Genomic DNA, 9,648 nt, shown 5'->3' on the forward strand with positions numbered 1-9,648 from the left:
ACGTGAATCATGATGAATTGTTGCAGACAGAGTTCAGCTGTCCTTTTGTGGATTTGTATTTTTAATGTTGGCCCGATAAGCAACTTTTATTAGCATGAATATATGTCATGGCTGCACCTCACCTTACTCCAGGACCGTGATAAGCAGTAATATGACCGCACATCATGTAGCATTTTTATGAACATATGGTCTTCAATCTGCAGACAATTGAGATACAATGTGACATTTTGAATGAGGATCATAAACCATCACTTTTTGTGTTGTCACTGCTGTAAATAAAGTCCGACCTGGCGACCAAATACAACTTTAACGACTTCATTGATCTGTTTGCACAACGTCGAGAAGATGCTCATCTAAAGGTAAGCCACGCATTTTATATCAAATGTGCAGTGTGATACCGTTTGCTGCTTAGAGGTTTGCTCGTGTGGTTTGTTTGGCTTGTTGCACAGCTGCTGTTGTTTGCTATTTCTGCCATACTCTGTGTGACTTCTTGATGTCCTTTAAACTTGTTGTGTAGGAGTTTATGTTACTGCTCCTTGAGAGACTGAGAGCTTTGTTTGGGTGCATTGATTTAAGTATTGTTTGTGCAGATATAACATTAACTAGCAATGGGTTTAGCTCAACTTCACTACACAACTTGACATCAATTACATGTTGCATTGGATGGTTGTTATCAAGCGATTTTCTGCAGTGATTTGGCATTTGGGCCTGTGGTTTGTTTAGTAGCTTTTGTACATTAGGATGTCTGCAAGTTACTCTGGCTGTTGTACAGTATAACAAGCCAGTAAAACGACAGCTTAGTCCTTTGGTGTTACAGGATGTTTAACCAGTTCTCTGATAGTGAAATAAGTATGGAAGCAAACAAGAGACAGAAGTATTTGAATGTTATTAGACACCGAATTGATAGCATTGAAAATAATTACTTTGAAAATCATGTATCTGAATGTTTTTGCTCCGAATTTACCTATGTGAAATAAAAATGTAAAAATTCAAGTGAAAAAAATTCGAATGTTCAAATTCCGATCCCAAAAATCCAAGTGAAAAAAATTCGACGTCAAAAAATTCGGTGTATAAAATTCGATGTCCAAAATTGCGATGCAGCATAATCCGGGCTACTCAGCCAGGATAAGCAATCGAGCCCTAATGCAATCAAACCGACTTCTGGCCTATCAGAGCACGGCTTTGTCAGTCATGTGAACACAACAACCCGGGAGAAAAATTACGGAGAACAGCGGGGCTCGCCGCTCGGGTAAGTAGTCAGTTTGTGCTCTTTATTTTACAAGCAGTGAGGGCTCGACAGCATTTGTATCTTACATTAGCTAGCTAAATGAGTGAAGTAGCCTTGTGCCTTGCTGTTAGCAAGCTCCGTAGTTATCATTAAGTGAATCACAACGTTACCATGTCCTTTTGTGTGTGTGTGGCGGGGTGACGGTTTGCAAAGTAACGTAACGATCACTTCGGTTAGATAAGTCAAGTAGACCATGCTACACTATACGAAATACTCTCTTACAAAAGCCCTGCATTTAAACATGTTAATGTTACTTTAGTAAAAGTATGCTAGTATAATTAGGAAAGTGTTGTTAAAGTAGACACAAGTTATACTATTATATTATATAATTTGATTTATTGTTATTACCGATGCACGAGTTGACTTAAATGTAGTTGGAGCTCATTTTGAACAATGAGCTAACTAATTATTACTTTCATAATGGTTTAATGTGCTGACTAGTTTCTACATTAACAGATGAAGGTCTGGTTTGTTCAGTCTCAAAATAGTAGGACATGCTGTCATAATTACCCAGTCTGAAGTGACACCTTTACAATGTTAAAGCTGTTAGATAAATGTAGTGGCGTAAAAACTAAAGTATTCAAGATAGTGTACTGTAGTGGAAAAGAGATAATGTTTTTGTTTTTTTTAAATGTTACTAAAACAAAATCTCTTGTTTTGGACTGACAGTAATGATTCAAGAAATAGTAGATAAATAAATACACACATCAATCTGTGTGCATTTGTTGTGGATGGAACACAACAAATGGTGCTCTTACCTGTGATGCCTCCTCCAAACATTATAACCAGACTGTATCATTCAAACTATAAGTAACAGTTCTAACTACTTGACTTTAGACAAATAATTCAAAAGATAAAATCAACACAATTTATTGAAAGACCAATCTTTATTTTACGGTGCCTCTCCTTTTGTTTGTATTATTAAACCCTTTCAATCTAAAAAACTGAGCAACTCAACAGTTAACTTTATATTTATTATTGTCCAAAGCATCTATTACACTATTTGTTCCCCTCTCATATTCACAGGATGGATGATTAGAGAATTTGGGGAAAACCTCAGCTTTATGAACGTCCTGTCTGTTGGTTTGGCCGGAGAGGGCTGAGGGTCTTTCCCTGCAGGCCTGAGGGAGGAGGACCAGGCCTGAGGGAGGAGGACCAGACCTGATGGAGGAGGACCTGCACCAGCTGCACCTACAGAACTTATCCCATGCTGGGCATAGCTGTTACCACCTGCACAGGCCTAGCCTGTCACTTTATTTGACAAAATGTGTTTACTTAATCAATTAACCAGTTAACATTTAGTGTAACTTATGTATATTATTTCGTTTTTATTTAAAAAAAAAATGGTGATGGTTCATGCTTGATAACTTTTAGTTCACATTTCAAGAAATTGTATTTGCATTCATTTTGTCCGTTATCCTTACTGAAAATGTTAGATTACACATTCACATCTGACTGAAGATTTGCACCATTTATTTATGACATCGCAAACTCAGCGGTACAAGGCACAAGTATTGTGAAGCTCATAAAGTGAGGCAAATGCATTTGATCAGCTGACTTTTTTTTTTTGCCAAACTTTATAGGCCTGACAATAATCACACTGTCTCTGAGGTGCAATGTAAAACAACACACAAATGAAGTTCCTGTTAGACTACAAAACTATTCAGTGTGCAGGTCTTTGTGGTACAATATAAGTGTCTCTTAGTGAATGTCCTGTACTGCTCTTATATCTCATAACATCAGCTTCTCCTTTCCCTCTTGGATGTTCTTCTGGACCCTCAGAGAAAGAGAAAATGGTGAAGCAGTCCTGTCTCTCAGGCATGTCCTTTCCTAACAGAAATATCAAAAAACATATTATTGCAGAGCAAGTGTGTTATTTAAGAAAGAGGTGTGTTTGTTTGTTCAGGGGCTATAAATATAATGTTTTTTTATTTTATTTGAATGTGTTTTTTAAATCCAACAGTGTACTACAAAGATAATCAGATTATGAATAAACCGTTCTAAATTCATCAACATTGAAATAAATGTATTATTAAAATAATATTTAACTGTTATCAAAACTTAGTGCAACTGTAGAAGCTTGCTATGTTCGGTTGTCTCACTGAAAGAATCACTTTTAACTAGGGCTGTCAAGTTAACGCGTTAATAACGCCAGAGAGGTTCCAGGTTGAATTGAGGCGAATATTTGTAATGTTCAGAGGTTGTTGTGTTTAATATTCATGAGAATATTTGTCATTGTTCAAATGATAATAAACATTTGCATAAAGCATATTTGTCCACTCATATGTTGATAAGAGTATTAAAAACTTGAAAAATATTCCTCTAAGGTACATTTAGAACAGATAAAAAATGTGCGATTAATTTGCGATTAACTATGGACAATCATGCGATTAATCGCGATTAAATAAAAACACCAGTAACATAAAGTACGCAGGGTTGACTTACCGAAGAAACTGCATTCATGGATGGTCTGTTTTAACCGCAGATAAATCCTATATTTGCATGACGAATAGTCCACCAGGAACCAACACAACAAACACGGCCGAGTTCAAGTAGTGTTCTCCTCATGAGCTGAGCCGCTGTAGCATCACAGGGTGTCCGCGGGGTCTTAAAAAGTATTAAAAGTTGATGAATCAATTTAGCGAAAATTAAGGCTATTAGTATTAAAGTATTAAACGGCATTTTCCAAGGTATTAAGAAGGTCCACAGCAACGACAACATGAAACACCCTTTAATTTACTGAAACAACATGTCGGGAAACCCCCTCAAGGTGGCCCCATGCATAGCGTGCCATAAAATGCTCTGTGGGGGGGGGGGGTTTATCTGCTGGTGGACTACCTGAGAGATATACAGCAGGAGAACACGCCGTCCACCGCGGAGAATAAACAGAAGGGCAACCATGACAACCATGCTCCGGGGTCTTCTTCGCTGCTTTTGGTGTATTTTGTGGCGGCAGCAGTGCCACTTACAGGCCTGGCATATGTACTGCAGCGTTTCCAGCATTTCCAGCGGTCTAGTGTGAACGGACACGTTAATGAATCGAATGCGTGTGAACGGAAGACTTTTTTGCGTTTGCGTATGCGTTTTACTGTATGCGTCCTCGTGGGGCCGGGGTCTAAGCCAAACTATATCCGGTCACAGCGATCTGCTATTTTAAAGTAAGGTCAACACATATCGACCCTAAATAAAGTCTATATTAAGAACGAGAAAAGTCTTAACATATATATCGTTTTTTGTAAACATATGACAAATGTGTGAGGGTGATGACGTCAGAGCATCGTCCTATGTGCCGGGCTTAGCCCCGGACAGCCCCAGATCAATTTAACCCCTGGGTATTTGTGAGGGAGCTCCTATATGGCATTACCCCGCTGAAGCTCACCAAAGTTTAATATATTTCATAGTTCAAAGTTTTGTCAATTGTTTTGTTTATTGGTCAAATACTGGTTTCTACTGGTTTCTGAGGAGTTCTACTGGAATGAAAGAGCACAGAGTACAGAAGCAACAAAGCAGCATACTGCATTAAACCTGACCTTCACAGAGAGGTTGAAGTTCATGTGGAGAGGAGGCTTCAGTAGTCTGTCTGCACTCTGTTTAGTTGTGCTATCTTACAATCAATATAGTAAATGTGAGGTAAAGTGTGTCGCCAATGTAACCGGTGTCGCCAATGAACTCGAAGTTGCAATGAGGTCTTAAAATGTATGGAAAGGGTCTTAAAAAAGGTCTTAAAAGGTATTCAATTTGACTTCAGGATTCCTGCATATACCCTGCATCACAGAGCCAATGGAGCTAACGAAGCTAGCAGAGAGGAGCTAGGAGCAGCAGTCCCGTTGTCATGAAGGGGGAATCTAACTATATACAGAATATGTTTTTGTGGATCCAGGCTAGAAACATGTTCATTTTCTGATGTTAAGTTGGACATTTTCACATAGGGTCTACGGGAATTGCTCCCATTTGCATCCATCGCCTACAGTTTGCAGCATTGGGCTTCACCGCATTGTCGCGGGGTTTGCCGCTTGGCTCTGACAGGCCAGAAGTCGGTTTGATTGCATTCGGACTCGATTGCTTATCCTGTCTGAGTAGCCCGGATGATGCTTCATCGCAATTTTTGACGTCGAATTTTTTTCACTTGAATTTTTGGGATCTGAATTTGAACATTCAAATTTTTTTATCTTGAATTTTTACATTTTTATTTCACATTTATTTCACATTCGGAGCAAAAAAAATTCAGATACGTGATTTTCAAAGTAATTATTTTCAATGCTATAAATTCGGTGTCTGATCAAATTCAAATACTTCTGTCTCTTGTTTACTTCCATAAATAAGCCTTAACATTATGATACAATTATGAATTGTATATTAGTGTCCTGGCTGACCTGAATTGACCTCAGCAGCTGCAAAATGGCATGCTGAGACCTTTGGGGCTCTTTCAGTTTCCAGATGAAGCTCTTTGAAATGAGAGAAGTGTAAACTGTGACTGTTTGTAATTTGGAGAAACATTGTTGTACACCGTTCCCTGGTTAACAGTCGAGTTTACAGGAACCAAAAAGAGATAAGCATAGACAATCATTAGCCATATATAACTTTTCTTAGTTTTGAGAAATAAAGAAATAAAACTCCCATGATTTACTGTTCCACACAACACATTTGGGTACCACTTTACAATAAGACTACCCTTATAAAGGGTTTACGAATAGTTTGTAATTAATTAATTAATTAGGTTGTGAACACTTTATAAATCATTAATAAGCTTTTATAAGACATGAGATAAACAGGGCACCTGTGACCGGTTGCTTGCCAAATAGTGAGCCCACATTTATCTATACTGCTAAGCCTTATATTGGCTACCTATAGCTTACTTCGTCTTCTTCATCAGCCATCATCCTTGGTATCTTGTTCACTGAGTTGATTCTCGCTAATACCTCATTCACACCAACGGTGTTTCAGGGCCGGTTCGGAGCTGGAGCTTGAAAAGCACCAGGTTTTCCTCTTCACACCGCAGCGGAGCAGCCTCTTAGCTCCGGAATCCGGTTTGTTTCAAGCACCCAAAAATTGTCCGGCCAGAGCAAAAGCACCGCATACGCATGCTTACGTCGAGGCGGGGGCAGGGGCAGGTGCGGGATCAACTCCTGAACAACAACAAAAAGCCGGCGTTGTATCCAGTTTGTACACAACGATGGAGAAACATAACAAGCAGCAGTGGTCCACTGAAGAGACCAGCTACCTACTGGGAATCTGGTCTTCCGAAGAGGTACAGAGGAAGCTGGAGCACAATTGGCCATTGTTGTTGTTGTCGGTGTCAGCTGTGAGGGGTTTCCGCGCGGTTTGGCTTTATGAAGCAGGCACGCAAACGGTTACGTCATGACGCAAACGATGACGCAATGCCGCAGCACCAGTCGGACTCTGGGCAGTGTGAAAAGAGCCGGAGCTAAACCGAAGAACCGGTTCTGAACCTGAAAAGCTCTAGCACGGAGCTTGAACCGGAGTTGCGTTGGTGTGAATGAGGTATAAGTAGCCACTATAAGGCTTAGTCATCTTGCCAAATAGTGAGCCTGTGTTGATGTACAGTATGACAAATATGTTAGAACTAGTTTATAAATGGTTCTTAATGATTAATAAAGTGTTTACAACCTAATTCATAACCTAATTATAAACCCTTTATGAATCCTTTATAAGGGTAGTCTTATTGTAAAGTGGTACCTGAAGAAACACACTCCTCAATGTCAGTTTCGGTACTTTAATGACAAGGATGACGACACCCTGAAACAGAGCAATGCTGCAGGATAAGCTGACAAAGTACTACATACATGCATGTCATGCCCAATACACATATATTCAATTACATAGAGTAAAGACACACCAAACAATAGTGGAAACAGTCTTACATGAATGAGTGGATGAACGTCTCAACTCGAGGCAGAGTGAATGAACAACATGTGAACTAAAATGGCCGCTCGGCACTTCCGGGTCAAAGCACGGCATACCCGGACAGCGACAGCAGTGACGCTGCCCTCTAGTGGCCGGCGATAAACTCTTCATCCCCCCCAGACCGGAAAACTATGGGCCGGAATAGATTAACGGTCTAAATCCAGCTGCCGGACTCGGGCTCGTAACGTGCAGGCGGCCTCCTCACGCGGCCTGGCCGAGTAGGCTAGGGCAGCGTCGGCGGCGACTGCGGCACCGGTGCCCCCAGGAAGGCACCCGTAGGAACGGTGAGGTCAGAGGACGCCTCAACGGCAGGTGCCGGTGGGGAAGCGCCCATAGCCGAGTCGCGGGGTCCAACAGCCGGCCGCTGAGCAATCCCCTGGGGCGTCGCCCAGCCCTTGTGGATAGGTGGGGGCTGATGGCCCAGAGCAGCGGGTGGCGGCAACGGCGCAGCCGGCTGCTCACGGGCGCAGGGTGTGGCCGGCGTATAGGCACGGAGGAAACGCCGGTTGCACAGTGTCAAACGTCCCGAACCGTCAACCCTGACCCGATACTGGTCGTGGCCCGGCGACTCCACCACGACCCCTGACCTGTCCCATTTGTGGGGGCTCGGGCCTTGCTGGTTCTGGAGGAATAACCTTTCGCCGAGTGCCAATGGGCGGAGCGGTCTTGAGTGAGTCCACAGAGATTCGGTGGTACGGGACATACGGGTCCGAAGGGCGTCCTCCTTCACCGCCCATGCCTCGCGCCATAGCAGGCGGATGTGCGGGTTCGAGAACTTCTCGAGGCGGTTCACGAAGGAGAGCGAGCCACGAAGGGGGCGGCCGAAGATGATCTGCGCTGGCGAGAGGTTGCAGTCGGGGTCAGGCGTGTTTCGCAACTGCAGCATAGCACGCAGGAAGCGGTCCTGATCAAGGCCGCCCGACGGGCTGGTGTTGGACATCAGGAGGCGCTTAGCAGTCTTAACCACAACTTCCGCCCTCCCATTCGACTGCGGAAAGCTAACGGACGACACACGGTGTTTGACGTGCCATAAGCGGAGGAAGTCCTCAGTGTGGCTCGCCTTGAATTCCGGACCACCGTCGCTCGAGAGCTCCTCTGGTACGCCGAAGGTGGCGAAGAACGAACGGAGGTGTTGGACCAGGCCAGCTGAGCCCGCCAGGGCAGTACCCGCCGTAGAGCTCAGGACCTCTACCCAGCCCGAGAGACGGTCCCCGACAACTAGGTAGTGGCGGCCCCCATAGTCGAAGAAGTCAGCAAACACCGCCTCGAATGGCGTGGACGGGGGTGAGGACGGCAGGGGGGGTGTAGCCGCCTGTGACGGAGCATTGCAGTTGCAGTCTGCACACCCGTCCCTGGTGGCCTGAATGTCCCCGGACATCCCGGGCCAGTAAACTATGGCTCGGGCATGCTGCCCCATCGCTGAGGTCCCCTGGTGAGCGGCATGGAGATGCCGAAGGACTCTCCCACGGAGGGATGGGGGGACCACGACGCGGTCCCGATAGAGCAGGACGCCATCCTGTGCGTAGACGGACTCACAGACCGATGACAGACTCGCCAGGGCAGGGTCATTTACATCAATCCCACCCTCCTGCTCGATGAGTTGGAGGAGGTGGCCGAGGCATCCGTCAGCCGCTGTCTCCCGTGCGAGGAGGGGCCAAGAGACGGCTCCGAGCTCCCGTGCGTCGTCGCGGATGGAGGCCATGAGTGCTGACTCCACGGCGTCAGGCCCGCTCGGCAGCCCCAATGAGAGGCCGTTCGCTGAGCCCGAGGGGGAAGGATGCCTCGACGTGGCATCAGCGGTATAGTTGCTCTTGCCAGGCAGATGCACAATGTCAAAGCGCCATGGGAGGGTGCGCTGCTTGTGTCTAAACAGACGCGAGTTTGTTATCTCATCCAGCGTACGGTCGCCAAATATCTTCACCAACGGCTTATGGTCGGTGACCACGACGAGGTTGTCGGACCCCGGCGTGAAGTACCGCGTCTGTTCCAGACCCCAGGCCACAGCTAGGGCCTCTCCCTCGACGGCCGCATAGCGCTGCTCCGCAGGGGACAGGAAACACGAACCCGCGAGGGTGATCCTCCATCCACCTGGACAGCAGTCCGGTATGCCCGAGGCACAGTGACAATGTTGCTGGAGCAGGAAGTAGCCAATGCCACGCATGGACCAGTCAGGGCGGAGGCAGGTACGCTTCTGCATGTCGTAGATCTCCACGCCCTCGCGGATGGCCTCCATTATGGCTTGCTTGGACGCCTGGAAGGCCTCCTCCAGAACGGGGGACCATAGGAACACACAGCGTGGGCTGAGGAACGGCTTAAATGGAGCCATCGTGTCAAGCAACTGGGCGTAGTTGGCCACCTGGTTGACAAGGCCGAACCAACTCCTGATGTCCGTCGTGGAGCCAGGGGTGGGGAAGTCCCGGATGGCGTCCAAGTAT

Source organism: Gymnodraco acuticeps, unplaced genomic scaffold, assembly GCF_902827175.1.
Source record: "Gymnodraco acuticeps unplaced genomic scaffold, fGymAcu1.1, whole genome shotgun sequence".
Classification (NCBI taxonomy): Eukaryota; Metazoa; Chordata; class Actinopteri; order Perciformes; family Bathydraconidae; genus Gymnodraco; species Gymnodraco acuticeps.